Below are 17,397 nucleotides of genomic sequence, written 5' to 3' on the forward strand. Positions count from 1 at the left end.
AGCTCTCTTCCTCCCTTCAAGGCCCTACTGAGCTCACCTCCTCCAGGAGGCCTTCCCAGACTGAGCCCCCTCCTTCCTCTCCCCCTCGTCCCCCTCTGCATCCCCCTGTCTTACCTCCTTCCTTTCCTCACAGCACCTGTATATACGTATATATGTTTGTACATATTTATTACTCTATTTTACCTGTACATATCTATTCTATTTTATTTTGTTAACATGTTTGGTTTTGTTCTCTGTCTCCCCCTTCTAGACTGTGAGCCCACTGTTGGGTAGGGACTGTCTCTATATGTTGCCAACTTGTACTTCCCAAGCACATAGTACAGTGCTCTGCACACAGTAAGTGCTCAATAAATATGATTGATTGATTCCCCCACCCAATTCAAGGACAATTGTCTTGTCTATAGCAATTCCAGAGGGAATGCTGTCACATAATCTCACAGGAGAGTATTCAGACAGATGGGGAAAAAAATGCCTTAATCCTATGGGAATTGGCCGACCATTTGTTGTTCCATCTGTGCAACATTCTGCAATGATGAGGGACTGGAAAACATGATGCAAGGGGATAGGGAACATAGATTTGTGTTGCAGTCATCCTGACTCCCATGCACTACGAGTAATCACATATAAGTGAAGTGAGCCAATTGCTCATGAGTGATAAAGTAGTAATCAATCAATGGTATTTATTGAGCGCTTACTATGTGCAGAACACTGTGTTAAGCCCTGGGAGAATACAACAGAATTAGCAGACACATTCCTTGACTAGAATGAGCTTAGGGAATAGCAGGGCATGGTTAGAAGTGGTACAGTCATGAGCTCCTTCTTTACAGTGAGTTCGTTGTGGGCAGGGGATGTGTCTACCAACTCTCTTATATTGTACTCACCCAAGTGCTTAGTACAGAGCTTTGCACACAGTAAGCACTTAATACGATTGACTCTAGGTGGATAGCCAACACCGGGGCGATGTTTTTTTGAACACGGAATATGAACTATTTATGACTATATTTGTACTTTTTGTTGTTTTGTTTTTTTTTTCAAATTTATGACTTTGCCCATAATAGTATTACTTAATGTATATAATTTGAAAAAAAAAATTATTAAAGCTAACATTGGAAATTAAATTCATCATAGATCATACCTGGAGAAAAAATGCATGAGTATTTCAGAATGGGCTTTATGATTGGGGCTTTGGACTTCTCATTTTCTTCTGACATTTACTAGAGACTTCAGTGCTCTTCACATAGTAAGCCTTCAACAAATACAATCAATTTGTTTCATAGCCATTCTTGTGGCTCCTTATTGTAACAATGATACAGTTTACACCCCCTCCCGCTCTCCCTCCTTCCCTCCTGTTTTTGAGTTAAAGTTAAGGCAGAGCCTCTGAAGCCTTTTCCTTTATGTTTTTTTGGGGGGGTCTTCAAAAAGAAAATTACTTTTGTCACTAGGGATGGTTGGAAGAAAAACTGAAACAGATAATTACTCTCCTCACCTTGAAAGTAATTCCAGGCAATTATTCTCCCCACTTTTTTGCGGGCACATCTCCTCCAGGTGGCCTTCCTTGACTAAACCCTCATTTCCTCTTCTCCCACTCCCTTCTCCATCACCGTGATTTGCTCCCTTTACTCATCCCCACAGCACATATGTACTTCTATGCTGTGACTCCATTGTTGGGTAGGGATTGTCTCTATTGCTGAATTGTACTTTCCAAGTTCTTAGTACAGTGCTCTGCACACAGTAAGCTCTCAGTAAATACGAATGAATGAATATCTGCAATTTATTTTTATGAATATCTGTCTCCCCCTCTGGACTGTAAGCTTGTTGTGGGCAGGAAACATGCCTACCAACTCTGCTATATTGTACTCAAGTTCTTTCAGCACTCTGCACATGGTAAGTGCTCAAATATGATTAATTGTTTAAAACTGGTTTTAATGACGTATTAGCACCTGTGCTGTAATAACAGGGCTTTCTAGTGTATCACTCCATGAGAAGGAATAGGGAGTCTCTCTGCTTCTGGTCCAGGTTTTCACTCTGTCCAAGGTTTCAGTTATTTTTAAGCAAAAATAATGGAACAAAACCATAGAGGGGCAAGTCGACCTCTGAATTGGAGTCTACGGTGATGAGTTACTGGACACTTTGTTTTATTTTGAAGTGTCATGGCCACAGCAAGTTAATGCTCTTAAGGGAACTGTGAGGGCAGGAAGCAATGTCATGGAATCAATCAGCTGTCTTCCTCCTACCAAATCTTGCTCCTCTCCCACTGTAGCCCAGCCTGCACACTTCACTGCTCTAATATCAACCAGCTTATTTCTTTTTCATCTTTGTAGTGGTGCACCCCTTGCTCATGCCCTCCCTCTTGGCTAGAATTCTCTCCTTCTTCATTATCCTACAGACCACCACTCTCCCCATCTTCAAAGCTCTGCAAAATCACATGGCCTTCAAGAAGTCTTCCCTGATTAACCTTTCATCTCCCCACCCTATTCTCCCTTCCTTCTGCATCACCTATGCATTTGAGCTCATACCACACCCTACTGCCATAGCACTCCTGAATGCACCCTTATACGCTATTGCTTCCTGTAACTGAAATGTAAATGTCTCTGTCCCCCAGTAGATTGTAAATTCTTTAAGGGCAGGGATTATGTCTACCGACTGTACTGTACACTCCCAAGTACTTAGTACAGTGCCCTGAATGCAGAAAGCACTCAGTAAATTATGATATGTTACCTAAATGGAGCTCTTATCAATCAGTGTGCATTTAGGTGATAGAGATGAGAGATTTTTCATCTTGTCACTCACTAATGGAAGACCAAAAAATGGAGGGATGGGTTATAAAAAGGAAAAGTGTCCACCAACCCTGTGGATTTTCCCAAGCACTTAGAACCTTATTCTGCATGCAGTAAGCTCTCAAATACCATTGATTATAAACCTGGACCCTTAATCCTTTCCCATAGCAGGTTCCAATTTGGTAGACTACATGAGTCTTACTTTGAGAAGAATTTCGTGGTGATTTTGCAAAGCATAGCAAACCTCACTCTAAACCAGTATGACTTGCACTGCATTTCAAAATCTTGATCTGGCACAGTGAGAATATAATGACCCCCAAGTGCCCTCAAATGCCATGCTTTTTTTTTTCTTTGAATAAAAGTGTATTTAGAAATATGCCAAAGCAACCAAGTTGGATTTAAATTAAGAAATGGGAATTATTTCTTCTCCATAGGAGAACAAAACAACTTGGATTCCTCCTGCTCAGGACTGTGAAAGCTTACCATCAAAGAAGTAGGATCACATAAACGCTTTAAAATAAACTAGTTGTAACTCCATGAAAAAAATATGGTGCAGTTGAGCACTGACAAGACTTTTTGACTTCAGAAGTACTTTTCCTCTGCTGTTATTCTCTTAACTATTAAACTGGAGCTTTATGAAATAGTGCTCCAAGTCAGTCAGAAAATGACTAGTCTTAGAAGTGCCCAAGAAAGCTGTCACTGACTTTGCTGTTATTGTCAGGTTAGTAGCATTGTGGTTGGGTTGGGTTTGCTAATCATACTAAAGGACAAATGGGGACTTGTGTTCTTACTACAGCTGGGGACAGTGCTGTCAGGAATGTCCATCAAGGCACTTTGTGAAGTTACGCTTCAAACTGTCTGGGCTTGCCTGCACTATGCAGGTGCTCTTTAATATTTTAATGTGTATTACGTATGTTTGTTCGATGAAATTGGCTTTGGAAAGTGGATTTTGTTGAAACTTGAAGAGCTAAGTGCCTGCAGCCAGCAGGTGGACGAGCTCTGTTTTCATATGGTTTATAGGAAGTTTGCATAACAATTTTACATAAAGAAAGGATACATTGTAGCCAAGCGCAATGGGTTACTGTAGTGCCAGCACTTTTGAGTAATATGCCCTTGAACTTCTTTCTAGTAGGACAGACTGCAGTGTATTGGACATAGCAATTCCCTTTGATAGTCTAGCCTTTCTGGGATGACTTTGAGTGTAACCTTGCAAAGCCTTTTGCCTGGAAACCAGGCCTTATTTTTATGACTTCTTTTAGCTCAGCAAAATAATGCTGCTTATTGATCTTGTCTGTGGAAGGCTTCGGAGTAGTTTGTGTTAGAATAGACTTGCCAGAGGCCTGTATTGGGCTGGGCCTCACAGGGCAAAGATCCAGAAATGTCTAGGGCCCATGGTCGTAATGTGTTTCTCTCAATGGTTGACTTCTGAAATAACCACACTTACAAGGTAGTTAAAAAAAAAAGTCATTCATTCAATCATATTTATTGAGTGCTTACTGTGTGCAGAACACTGTACTGAGCACTTGGGAAATACAGGTTGGCAGCATAGACAGTCCCTACCCAACAACGGGCTCACAGTCTAGAAGGGAGGAGGAAGGAGAAAATAAAGAGGGGTATAGTTGGAAAATTGGGGAAAAAGGAAACAGGAAAAACAGAGTTCAGTACAACTCCCCAGCCCAATATCTCTGCCTGCGTATCCTTTCTCACTGGCCTTTAACCCCATCCTTGCTGCCTAAATCACTGTTTCAAGATATACCTCTTAGAAATGTCAACCACTGCTGCCAAGAGGTTAAGATGCTAATGCTTAAGGCCATCCCCAACTAAACCCTTGTTTCCTCTAACCCTTCTGCATCACCCTTGCACGTGGATTTGCTTCTTTTATTCCCCCCTCCTTAGCACTTATGTGCATTATCTACAATTTATTTATATTAATGTCTGTCTCCCCCTCTAGACTGTAAGCTCGTTGTGGCCAGGGAATGTGTCCTGTAGACTGTAAACTCACTGTGGGCAGGGAACATGTCTCCTAGCTTTGTAAGCACTTAAATACAAATTAATTGGTATTGTTGCATCTCATTCAGCCAGTCAGTCATTTATGGAGCCCTTACTCTACAGAGCAGTGCAGTAAACACTTAGGAGAGTATAATATAACAATGACACCTTCCCTGCCCAAAATGGGTATATAGCCTAGAGCCGGCCACCTTATGGAGGCATGTAGCTGCCAAGCTCTTAGTACAGTGCTCTGCACACAGTAAGCATTCAGTAAATATGATTGATGCTAACATGAGTAAAAGCAAGTGATGGGCTAGGGGGAAGGATGGAGCAGATTATAATATTGTCTTGCTCCATAGTCACCTGTTGACCCTTCTGCCATTAGAATTACAGTGGAATGGTATAATAGAAAGGCTGCCCTTAGCCAACAGTAATTGTTTGTCGGATTTGAGGAGGGAAGGCATTTAATACCATGGCAGTGTGGCCTTGTGGTTAAAGCAGGGGCCTGGGAGAAGGACCTGGGTTCTAATCTTAGCTCTGCCACCTGTGTGATGTGTGACCTTGGGCAAGTCATTCACCTCTCTGTGCCAGTTAACCTCATCTGTAAAATGGGGAATAATACTGTGAGCCCTATGTGGGGAAAGTGGACTGCGTCCAACCTGATTAGCTTGTATCTACCTCAGCACTTGTATCTACCCCAAAACAATGCCTGACACATAGTAAGGGCTTAACAAATGCCATTTAAAAAATAAAAAAGTTTCTAGTGGCAACACTCTTTCTATTTTGGCAGTGACTGCATAGATTTGCAGACAGTTGGCAACCCTGTAAAATATCCTGCTGCATTTGTAAGCACTTAAATACAAATTAATTGATATTGTTGCATCTCATTCAACCAGTCAGTCATTTATGGAGCCCTTTCTCTACAGAGCAGTGCAGTAAACACTTAGGAGAGTATAATATAACAATGACACCTTCCCTGCCCAAAATGGGTTTATAGCCTAGAGCCAGCCACCTATGGAGGCATGTAGCTGCCAAGCTCTTAGTACAGTGCTCTGCACACAGTAAGCATTCAGTAAATATGATTGATGCTAACATGAGTAAAAGCAAGTGATGAGTAAAAGCAAGCAAGCTCCATAAGGTGGCTGGCTCTAGACTATAAGCCCATTTTGGGCAGGGAAGGTGTCATTGTTTATATCATACTCTCCCAAGTGCGTAGTGCAGTGCTCTGTACAGTAAGGGCTCCATAAATGATTGACTGGCTGAGATGCAACAATATCAATTCGTATTTGAGTGCTTACAGAGCTAGGAGACATGTTCCCTACCCAAAATGAGTTTACAGTCTAGAGGACAATATAAGAATGTTTGTCCAAAAAAAACCAACAACCAAACAAATGTAAATGTTTGTAATATGGGGGGAATACAGTGAAAATGTTATCTGTTATCAGGGCAAGTACAGCAGATAGGATAAGAAATCCCTTAGCTGCTCAGTGGAAGCTTGGAAAAGAGACTCCTGGGAGATGCAGTTTTTGAGTGACAGAGTGGTCAGGGCAACTCTGGGGCAAAGCACTAAGCAGTGTCTTTCTGTCATATTTGAGCAGTTACTGTGTGCAGAACACTGTAGTAAGCACTTGAGAGAGTACAATATAACAGACACACTCCCTGCCCACAAGACGTTTACAGGCTAGGAGGGGAATCAAGTATATGGAATTTGGGCTTTTTGGACTATAGAAAAATCTCCCACCACCATGTCCCCCACTAAAGAATATTTTGATATCTTTTTTAATTCTTCCCTTGATTGTTGAGAGGAATATTCAGTCTTTGCCTGTGATGGGTGGTGGTGGGAGAGGCGTGCTGGGGTGAACGCTGAGCTGCTGATGCTAAATTGTGTTTTGAATCCAGCCCTTGTTAAATTAGAAGGGCTTAGTTACTTCAGTCATTTTGAGGAGCCTCCTCTTGGGTGTAATGTTTAATGTTCTTGTCAACATCTGTGCAAGTGCGTGAATGTAGTTAACGTGTTTTTTTTGTTGTGGTTTTTGTACTAAGAAGCAAGTTTAAATAATAATAATAATGATGATGGCATTTATTAAGCACTTACTATGTGCAAAGCACTGTTTTAAGCGCTGGGGGAAATACAAGGTGAGCAGGTTGTCCCATGTGGGGCTCACAGTCGTCATCCCCATTTTACAGATGAGGTAACTGAGGCTCTGAGAAGTTAAGTGACTTGCCCAAGGTCACACGATCTCTGCTTTCAAGTTTACTTTCTGTGGAGTGCAGAGCATTGTTCTGAGCACTTGGGGAGATTAATAATAATAATGAAAAAAACAATAATTGTGGGATTTGTTAAGTGCCAGACACTGTACTACGCTCTGGGGTTGACCCAAGCAAATTGGGACGGACACAGTCCCTGTCCCACATGGGCCTCTGTCTCATATCTATTCTATTTGTTTTATTTTGTTAGTGTGTTTGGTTTTGTTCTCTGTCTCCCCCTTTTAGACTGTGAGCCCACTGTTGGGTAGGGACCGTCTCTAAATGTTGCCAACTTGTACTTCCCAAGCGCTTAGTACAGTGCTGTGCACACAGCAAGCGCTCAATAAATAAATACGATTGAATGAATGAATGAATGTGGCGGAACTAGGATTCGAACCCATGACCTCTGACTCCAAAGCCCGGGCTCTTTCCGCTGAGCCATGCTGCTTCTCTAGTTAGTACATGACTTGCTGAACAGGGGTGTTCCTTAAGTAGAAAGTATATACACAGACAAATATTTTGGTTTCTAGAGTCCTGAGGGCATATGAATGTATACTGAACTATACTGAGGCTATACCTCTAATTTTTTCTAATAACTTCTGTCTTTTAATGGGTTCTGTTCTCTTTGATAACCTGGAGATTAGTAGTGAACTACTTAATTTTTCAACTGCAATTCATGGAGGATTAAATTTAATTCATTCCTAAAATTCTGTCTTAGATGCAGACACCTTGGAAAATTCAATAGCTTAAAGTGAGTACATCATTCATGAATCTTGTAGGCACATCTCCTCCAAGAGGCCTTCCCAGACTAAGCCCCTTCTACCTTCTTCTGCATCACCCTGATTTGCTCCCTTTGCTCTTATGCCCTCCCAACCCCACAGCACTTATGCACATATCTGTAATTTATTTGTATTGCTGTCTGTCTCTCCCCAGCTCCCCAGACTGTAAGCTCCTTGTGGTAGGGAATGTGTCTGTTTATTGTTGTATTTCACTCTCCCAAGCACTTAATAGAATGAATGAATGAATGCTGCATGCACTTATGGATTCTAGATTCTTAAAGAACAAGTACCTCTCATAATATGCCCCAAATCATTTACCAGTGCCAAGAAGTATACTTTTGCTAATCAGTAGAAACAAATATGCACTGCCAAGTCCATGGATAGAAATAGAGGGCTTTTGTACAAAATAATTATAGCAATAATAATAATTGTAGTGTTAATTGTGGTATTTAAGTGCTTACTATGTGTCAAGCAGTGTACTAAGGGCTGGGGTAGATATGAGATAATTAGTTCTCATGGGTTTCACAGTTTGTCAGAGAGATGAGGTATTTGAACCCCCATCTTGCAGATGAGGGAACTGAGGCTCAGAGAAGTTAAGTGACTTGTCCAAGAAAACCTAACAGAGAAGTGGCAGAGCTGGGATTAGAACCCAGGTCTTCTGACTCCCAGGCCTATACTCTTCCACTAGGCCATGCTGCTTCTTGTGTTAAGTGCTTAATATGTGCCAAGCAACTAAGCGCTGGGATAGCTATAAGATAATTTGGTTGGATACAGCCCCTTTCTCACATGAGACTCGTAGTCTGAAGTGGTAGGAAGAGCACAGAGAAGGTAAATGACGAGCCTAAAATCACACTGCCAGTATGTGCAGAGCTGGGATTAGAACCCAGGGCTCCAACTTCCAGGCTTGTGCTCCTCCCTCTAGGCCATTTAAATTAACCATACCATTTTCAGCTTTTCCATTGGTCTTCCTTTTTACTTGCATCAGTGAAAAGGCAGTATAAAAATGAAGACACTATGGGTGACAAAATGGCATAAGGAAGCATTTGAAAAGGATTTTTTACAAAGAAATAAAGAGAATAGAGAACACTTTAACATTTTCCTTTCTGACATTCTGACCACTTTTTAGGTAATCGATGTCACCTGATGAGTCAGCTTTTGAAACTAGGTTAACAGTAGATAGCAGATCATTTGCAGAAAATGGTAAAAAGTTATCGGGCTGAAACTGGCACAGACCCCTTTGTGATTCCCGTTAAGTGGTATTATAGGTTACTTAGATTGCAAACATTTTAAGAAAAAAAATTCAGTAGGATTTCAGTGGGGATGAGTTTTGTAGGTCTGTCTTTTTATTGAATGGATATTAACAGTTCAAAGATCTCATCATCCACATTCTAAACTGAATACTTTTTTTAACTAGAGGAAGGGGAAATAAAATGTGATGATATTTCCAGACTCCTGTCTTGTTTGCATTTTGGAGACATGTTGTCTCGCTGTGCTGTTCACTTCAATCTAGTTTGGATGATCTAGAGTAGGGATCAAAAACCTATGGTATATGAGCTACAACTGGCTCTTTTTTAATTTTAAAAAATTTTGTTATGGTATTTGCTAAGCACTTTGTGTCAGGCACTGGGCAAAGTACTGGGATAGATACAAAATAGATTTAATGCAGTCCATATCCCACATGGAGCTTACAGTCCTAATCCCCATTTTACAGATGAGGTAACTGAAGCACAGAGAAGTGAAGGGACTTGCCCAAGGTCACAGATGGCAGGTACGTGGCAGAGTCAGGATTTGGACCAGGCCCTCTGACTCCCAAGCCTGTGCTTGGTTACACTAGGTTACACTGCATCTCTTCTTGGAATCAAATGTGGCTCTTGAGCAAAGACACTCATTTGCGGATGTGGGCGCTGTGAGGGGGAGACTCCATTTACTTTTCCTGCACAGCAAAACATATGTGGGAAGCTGGACAGGAAGCAGCCGGGGTGCCTTGCTCCTCTGAGCTGGAACAGAGCTGAGGGCCAGCCAAGATGGTTACTCCATGCCTCACCACTGAGCATTAGCTCAAGCTATTCTCATACATGCCGTCCCTCCTTCTCTGCATCCCTCCCCATTCCTGGCACACCTCACTCACCCTCAGCAAGCGGGGTCGTAGTCAGGGCTGACCAACCAAGCTGGGCAAAGAAGGAGGCCACTCACTCTGCGTGAAGCCGGGGACAGGACTGGGCTCTGAGCTCACTGGTAGTTCCCCTCATTGGGCCTAGCCCTGAGTCAGAAAGCTGGCATGAGCTTTCTAGTAAATTCTTCCTTCACAACCCACTTATATCTTTGACAAAAGACACTGCTGGGAGAAAGGAAAAAGTGCTATCTCCTGGTCTGTGAATGAAATGAATTCCGTCACCTCTCTTTCTTTTACCTCAGCCTCTCCCTCCCTACTCCTTTTGAGGGGGAGAGGGGAGAGCAAGTGTTGCAAAACTTGATACAGTGGTTTTGAGTTACTTAGTTACAGAACACCACTGAGGAAAGGGTATGTTGTTTTTCCCACAGTTATGTGGTTTGTTTTTACATTCAGCTCAATAGTTTTGTTTCTGTTTCAAATACCATCCTTCATTTTTCTCTGACACCCTGATCGTTTAATTGTATAACTCTCCTGTGGCTGCTTAAGGATTGGTATTTTATATAGACTGTAAGCTCATTGTGGTTGGGGAATGTGTCCACTAACTGTTGTATTGTACTCTCCCAAGCATTTAGTATGATGTTCTGCACATAAGAGCTCAATAAATACCATTGATTGATATTCTATTTTAACTTTTCCTATATGTAATTTGAGTATCTGTCTCCCTTGCTGGATTGTAAACTATTTGTTGGTCAGGGATTGACTGGCCTAGTGGATAGAGAAAGGCCTGGGAGTAGGAAGGATCTGGGTTCTAATTCAGGTTCTGCCACTTGTCTGCTGTGTGACCTTGGGCAGGTCACTTAACTTTTCTGGGCCTCAGCTACCTCATCTTGTAAAATGGGGATTAAGACTGTGAGCCCTTTGTTGGTTAAGGATTGTGTCCAACCTGTATCTACCTCATCACTTAGAACAGTGCTTGACATGTAGTAAATGCTTAACATGCCATTTTTAATAATAATAATAATACACTGAGTATAGTGTTCTGCACATAGTAGGAGCTCAAATGCTATATTGATGGACTTGACCAAGATCACCCTGCAGGCCAGTGGTGGAGCTGGGACTTGACCAGAACATCCAGACTCTGTCCTATTCTTTTTCCCACTCGGCCATATTGTCTACTCTTGTGTACTGTTGAGTTCAATTATAAAGGAAACCAAATTATATTTTGAGTGCAGAAGTAAATCCTGCAAGGAATAAGTGTTGTCAGTAGTTTTGTGTGTGAATGCGTGCATTTTGGACCTATCTTCTTCAGTCCCTTTACTCCAAGTGGGCTGGATATTCGAGTTCAGGGTTGTGGGAGGATGATGCTGCTGCTTTTCTTTTAAAGTGGTTGGAAGTTATGCAGGCGATGCCAACTAAAAAAAAAAAAAAACAAAAACTAGCTAGTTCCAACTTCAGGAGCCAAAGTTTCCTGCTTGGAGCTTCAGCTGGGTTTCATTACTTAAAAGTTCAGAAACCTTAAAACAGGACAGTCCTCATTCCTGGCATTGGCTTAGTCACCAGAGTCCTTGAGCGGCAGAGCACTCTGGCTATTTTAGCCTTCCTAATTATCCTGGCAAAGATGTACCAAAACATCTGCTACTTTCTAACATCTGACTTCAAGTCCAGTACTTTTCACTTAGTATCCAAGAACTTATTATGTGGTAACCAGCAGGATCTGCCCCTGGAGGTTGGCTCACTCATCAGTCAAGTGATGGTATTTATTGAGCCCTTACTATGTACGGAGCATTGCACTAAGCACTCGGGAAAGTGCACTACATTAGACTTGGTAAACGTGATCCTTGCCCTCTAGTTGGGGGAGATTGATGATGATGATAATAATGCTCATGGTATTCAGCGCTACAAGTTAATCAGGTTGGACACAGTCCTTGTCCCACGTAAGGCTCCCTCATCCAAGTAGGAAGGAGAACAGGTATTGCATCCCCATTTTACAGTTGAGGAAACTGAGGCACAGGGATGTTAAGTGACTTGCTCAAGGTCACCCACCCAGAAAGCAAGTGGTAGAGTATAGGAATATTTACAGAAATGCTATGGGTTTGGAGGTGGGATGAGTATTAAGGAACTGATCCAGTAGAATCATTTCTGGATTTCTGTGTAACCTGGGTTTAATAAGTCCTTTGCCATTGTTTCATCATCAGACTAACCCACTACAGGAACAAAATGCTTTCTCTCCCATAACTCAGTGCAGCCAAACTAAGGTTGTCATTTCTTCTAATTTATCTGGAGGCATCTATGCATTAAAGGTACATAAGGGGTCATTAAAGTGGAAAACTAGGGGTTGTTAAAAATGTGCTTTTTTTATCTTTGAGGTTGATGCAGTACTGTCCACCAAACATCATGTGCTGCCCCAGTTGTAAACAAAACCAGGCAGAATGATCCATTGGTCTTATCCAGGATTACATTGCTTGTGCATTTTTGTGACCAGATCCATGAGGTTAACCCTTCCTATTTAATTGGGTTGATCTTTGTCCGTGGTATGGACTGAGGGGAAATGTTGACCAGAGGCCTAGAAGTAGCCAAGGGGATTTCTGGTTGAGTATTGTCCCAAGTTGACCGGTTATTATCTCTTTCAGAAATGTACTTAAACAGTGCCATCTGAATTCTAAACATCTCCTAAATTAGCTCTGCTGCAATGGAGGGGCAGCTACAGAGCTGAGATACGTGTATGGGCATATTTGCTTTGGAAGGACCATTGAGTGTTTAAGAAACTGGGAAACAGAAAAATGTGCATTAGTCTGAAATCCAATTGTTTAATCTTTAGCCCGTAGGGATCCCCTACAGCAGTTAAGAAGAGGTGCTGTTTCTTAAGCTCTTACTATGAGGCAAACACACTATTAAACGCTGGGGAAGATACAAGTTGGACATAGTCCCATTCCCCCACAGTCAAGGCTCTAAATAGGTGTTCACTACGGAAAACCCTAATCCTTAAGTGGCTGTTGAGTTTAAAAACCTGTTGGGTGGTGAATGGTCTAGCACAGGATGTGGTAATATGAGCCAGGTCCAGATCAGTCAATCAGTAGTATTTATTGAGCACTTCTGTGCAGGGCACTATACTACTACTAATTATGGTGTTTAAGTGCTTACTATATGCCAGGCACTCTACTTGACCTGGATCAATCTCTACTGCAGATTAAGGAAAAGCACTGTCTGGTCTTTGATGGACTGAAGTACAAAGCCTATCTATCATATATATATATCTATAATATGCCTTTATACACCTTATCTTTTGCTGCTTCTCCACAAGTATATCACTGAGACTAGTAGCAAACTACTGAATGTTTGTGAGGTGGAATGTGAAGGAAAAGTTGGCAGTCAAATGTGTTTTGGTTTATTTTAATCGTTATCGGAGGAGGAGCGCCCATAGTATCATCTTGATAAGTTCTATTGTGGTAAACTGTTGTGATAAGCTTTAACCTGCTGTGGTGGGTGGGGTTTTTGATGTTTATTCTTTAAAAAGAACACTTTTTGTTGTCCTTTCTGTAGCAATTTTTCTGAATAACCCAACTGGTTTTAATTGCTATTGTGATGTTGAAACATCAAAAACACATCAGCTCTTAGAGCAACTCAGGAAGTGACAGTCTGGTTTATGTGGTCTGCCATCACAATAACAATAATAGTAACAACATGCCATCACAACTTTTATGCTGTCTGTTTTTTGGGGTTTTGTTTTGTTTTTTTGTTTGTTTTTTTAGAAATATCTTAGTTTCCCATAGAATCTTGGGTTTCCTGAAGACAGGTTTGAATCTCTGGGTTAGTGTCCCGTTATAGCAGTAGAGCAGCTTCCTCCTGAAATAGTTAGAATCCTTCACATGGAAACACTTTTTCCCATTGTTTTGCTTGCTGAGATTCTGGTCTGTACTGTAAGGACTTGGGAGAGTATCTTGCAACAGATTTGATAAACATGATCCCTGCATATAGGGAGCTTACAGGCTGCAGGGGAACACAGGCATTAAAATTGATTAGGGATAGGGGAAATACTACCATTCAGCCAATCAGTGGTATTTACTAAGCATTTACTGAGTGCAGAGCACTCAGTGCTTGGGAGATTACAGTATATCAGAGTTGGTAGATACATTTTCTGCCCACAAGGAGCTTACAGTGTAGAAGGGTTCATTTTAGCCCACACAACAATCCTATGAGATAGGTGGGTAGTAGAGCACTCTTTCCTGCTTAGATTGAGCCCCATGTGGAAAAGGCTCTGTCCATGCAAATCATTAACTTTTGACCACAGTGTCCAGCCTAATGCCTTAACATATAGTAAGTCCTTAGTAAATGCCACAATAATTTCAAATATTATATCATTCTCTTCTCTTGTCCTTTAGAGCCGATGAGTGTGGGAAGATGAGGGAGGCAGATTTGGGCTGAAGTCAAGTGATGCAGGTGCACACTCACTGTTTGTCTCTCTGTTTCTGTGTGTGTGTGTGTGTGTGTGTGTCTGTCTGTCTGTCTGTCTGTCTGTCTGTCTCTTTTTCTCTGTTCCCTGTTGCTGTGGGCTATAAATAGTAGTGAGGAAGTAACCATGAAAGAACCTTAAGGTTATCAGGAGGTTTGAACTTTTCACTCCATCACACAAACCCTATCTTCTCCTCCCATTAACTGTCTCCTGGCTGTTGGAATGTTCTGGAGACTGGAAATTTTCACCCTCCCTGGGTAGACTTTTATTAGCACAGAAGCCTTTATGCCTGAAGTAGTGTTAATGTTGGCCTACTTGGGAAAGGTGTCAAAGAAGGATTCAGTGCCATGTTATTTTTATTCAGTTGTATTTACTGAGCGATTACTGTGTGCAGAACACTGAACTAAGTGCTTGGGAGAATACAAAGTACAATATAATGATATAAAAGAGTTGGAGGACACATTCCCTGCCCACAGTGAGCTTATTTCAAAAGCTTTATGTGAATGGCAAATGTGGGTGAGACACCCAGAGAACTCAGTATGTAGACACCTGTGTCGAAGAGAATTGTAAAGGAGGAAACTGTGTGCTTGGGTCGAATTAAGTTCAAAGGGATGTGAAGAGACAGAAGTCTGGGCATTGTTAGTTGACAGTCTAAAGGGTATCCATCATACACCCTGGCACCTGTGGCCGCTGGCCAAGAATCCTCAGAGGCCCAGCAACTGGCATCTGTGGCTTTCTTTAATAAAAAATAAAAAAATTGGAAAGAGTGGAAAAACGTTTTCCCTTGAGTGGTGGGGAAATAGATGAGGTCTGGACAGTGAAGCATGAGATGGGAAATGCTATTTGCGGTGCCATGGGCATGCTGTAGAAGCTTCTGGAGAAGAGCTTCAGACATGGATAAGGACCGTCTCTATATGTCGCCAACTTGTACTTCCCAAGTGCTTGGTACAGTGCTCTGCACACAGTAAGCGCTCAATAAATATGATTGAATGAATGAATCTGATAGGATGAGAGGCTTGGCTATTATAGGATGGTTTGTGGTAATGGGTTTAACACACTAGAAAACTGAAGCAGAGGGGGCTATTTGCCTCTAAGTAATGGGTGATCAGTGTGCTAGTTAATTATCTGATTTAAGCCTGTATAAGGACAATCAGAAAAACTCTGCCGTATGGCAGCAAATTCCATACTATTGTAAATTTTCTGGAAATAATTACTCTTCCTATTGCTTGAATGGTGTGAGAAATGGAAATTGGTTCCCATGCTTGTCCTTTAAGCACAAATTATTGAAGGCCAGGACCCAGTTGTGTGGGTTTTTTTTGTTTGTTTTTTCCCCATTCCTCCCCTCCCTTATCACACTTAGCTAGAGTTTCACTCCGCATGGAAATGACTTCTTTTAATCTTGGGACACAGAAACTAGCTGGAACCATCTACCGATGGCTATCTCGAAGAGTTAGCAAACCCTACCGTTAACTTTGGTTACCTGCTTGGGAAAATATCATCGAGTGACTCTCTGCGTTGGTGGTAATTTACAGACCTATACAGGATGGCTTTTTATTTTTTTGGTGAGTCACGGAAAGATTGTGTGGACCTGCCTTTCTAGATGGGAAACTGCTGATGACCCCATGAGTCATGAAATTTGGGAGGAGATGTCTAGAGGGGGTGTTTTGGTGACTCAGCGCCATCCCTAGTTTATTTCTAAAGCTGAGCTAAGTGGATGATGTTATTGGCCTAGACTCTATAGGTGGGCCACCCTTAGAAGGGAGTTTGCACTTGGATGGGTCAATCTGTGGGGGTCACTTAGCTTCCCAATACAGGCGAGATCTGGCCTCTGGTTTCATCTCCAGTTGCCTATGATTTCAATGTTAATTGCACTGACTAATTCCACTTGCGAAGCAGCAAGGCTTGGTGAAAAGAGCACGGGCTCGGGAGTCAGTGGGCCTGGGTTCTAATCCTGCCCCCCTTTACTTGCCTGCTGCATCACCTTGGGCAGGTCACTTCACTAGGTGCCTCAGTTCCCTCAGCTGTAAAATGGGGATTCAATGCTTGTTCTCCCTCCTACTTAGATTCTGAGTCCCATGTGGGACAGGGACAGTGTCTGATCTGATTGATTTGTATCTACCCCAGTGCTCAGAATAGTGCTTGACACATAATAAGCGCCTAACAAATTCCGTTAAGTAAATATCACTACTGATGATGAAAATTTGCTACAACAGGGACAATGTCTCACCCTGTGCCCCCATTTGTAGCTTTTTCCTTATTACCTTACCTTAGTATTTTAAATTTAAAAGAATCTATTACATGTGCTTACCACAGTGCTGTATACAAAGTAAGCGCTCAAAAGCAGAGAAGCAGCTTGGCTCAGTGGAAAGAGCAAGGGCTTTGGAGTCAGCGGTCATGGGTTCAAATCCCGGCTCTGCCAATTGTCAGCTGTGTGACTTTGGGCAAGTCACTTCTCTGTGCCTCAGTTACCTCATCTATAAAATGGGGATTAAGATTGTGAGCCCCCTGTGGGACAACCTGATCACCTTGTAACCTTCCCAGCGCTTAGAACAGTGCTTTGCACATAGTAAGCACTTAATAAATGCCAGTATTATTATTATTAAATACAATTGATTGGTTCATAAGTATCAGACTAGCCTGGTATTGAATTCTAAATTGAAGGACCTAAATGTTTATAGGAAAGGAAGTTCAGGGAATACTTATGTGACCACCTAAAAGAAGCTAGTTATTAAGTAATCTTTAGTAGTCAGATTTACTTGAATTAAGAATTCTCTCCACTCTCCTTTAAAGACTGAAAAATAATTTCGTTTATGCTTTGAACATTTTTATTCCAATTTTCTTTAGCCACTCTGGAAAATGGAGTAATTGGCTGTTTCTACAAGCAGCAAATCCAGTTATGACATGGAGAATACCTGACACTTGTTCCTTAGGAAAAAATAATGTGTTGAGAATGCTGACATTAGCGTAGAACAGTGCTTGGCAAATAGTAAGCACTTAACAAATACCAACATTATTATTTCATGGTCCAGTATAACCTAGGGA

The 17,397-nt window shown here is 41.7% G+C and overlaps 1 protein-coding gene across 3 annotated transcripts in view; it reads left to right on the plus strand.

Moving 5' to 3' along the window:
* CNKSR3 (CNKSR family member 3) overlaps positions 1-17,397 on the plus strand; it is a 107,414-nt gene that overhangs the window by 42,998 nt on the left and 47,019 nt on the right. The window contains exon 1 of one of the 3 annotated variants that reach the window (XM_038769079.1): positions 14,317-14,342. The exons of the other annotated variants lie outside the window; for them this stretch is intronic. The gene's annotated coding sequence lies outside the window, so the exon portion shown is untranslated. Of the gene's footprint in view, positions 1-14,316; positions 14,343-17,397 lie in introns of those variants that run through there. 3 annotated transcript variants of the gene reach the window in all.

Source organism: Tachyglossus aculeatus, chromosome 2 (genome assembly GCF_015852505.1).
Source record: "Tachyglossus aculeatus isolate mTacAcu1 chromosome 2, mTacAcu1.pri, whole genome shotgun sequence".
Classification (NCBI taxonomy): domain Eukaryota; kingdom Metazoa; phylum Chordata; class Mammalia; order Monotremata; family Tachyglossidae; genus Tachyglossus; species Tachyglossus aculeatus.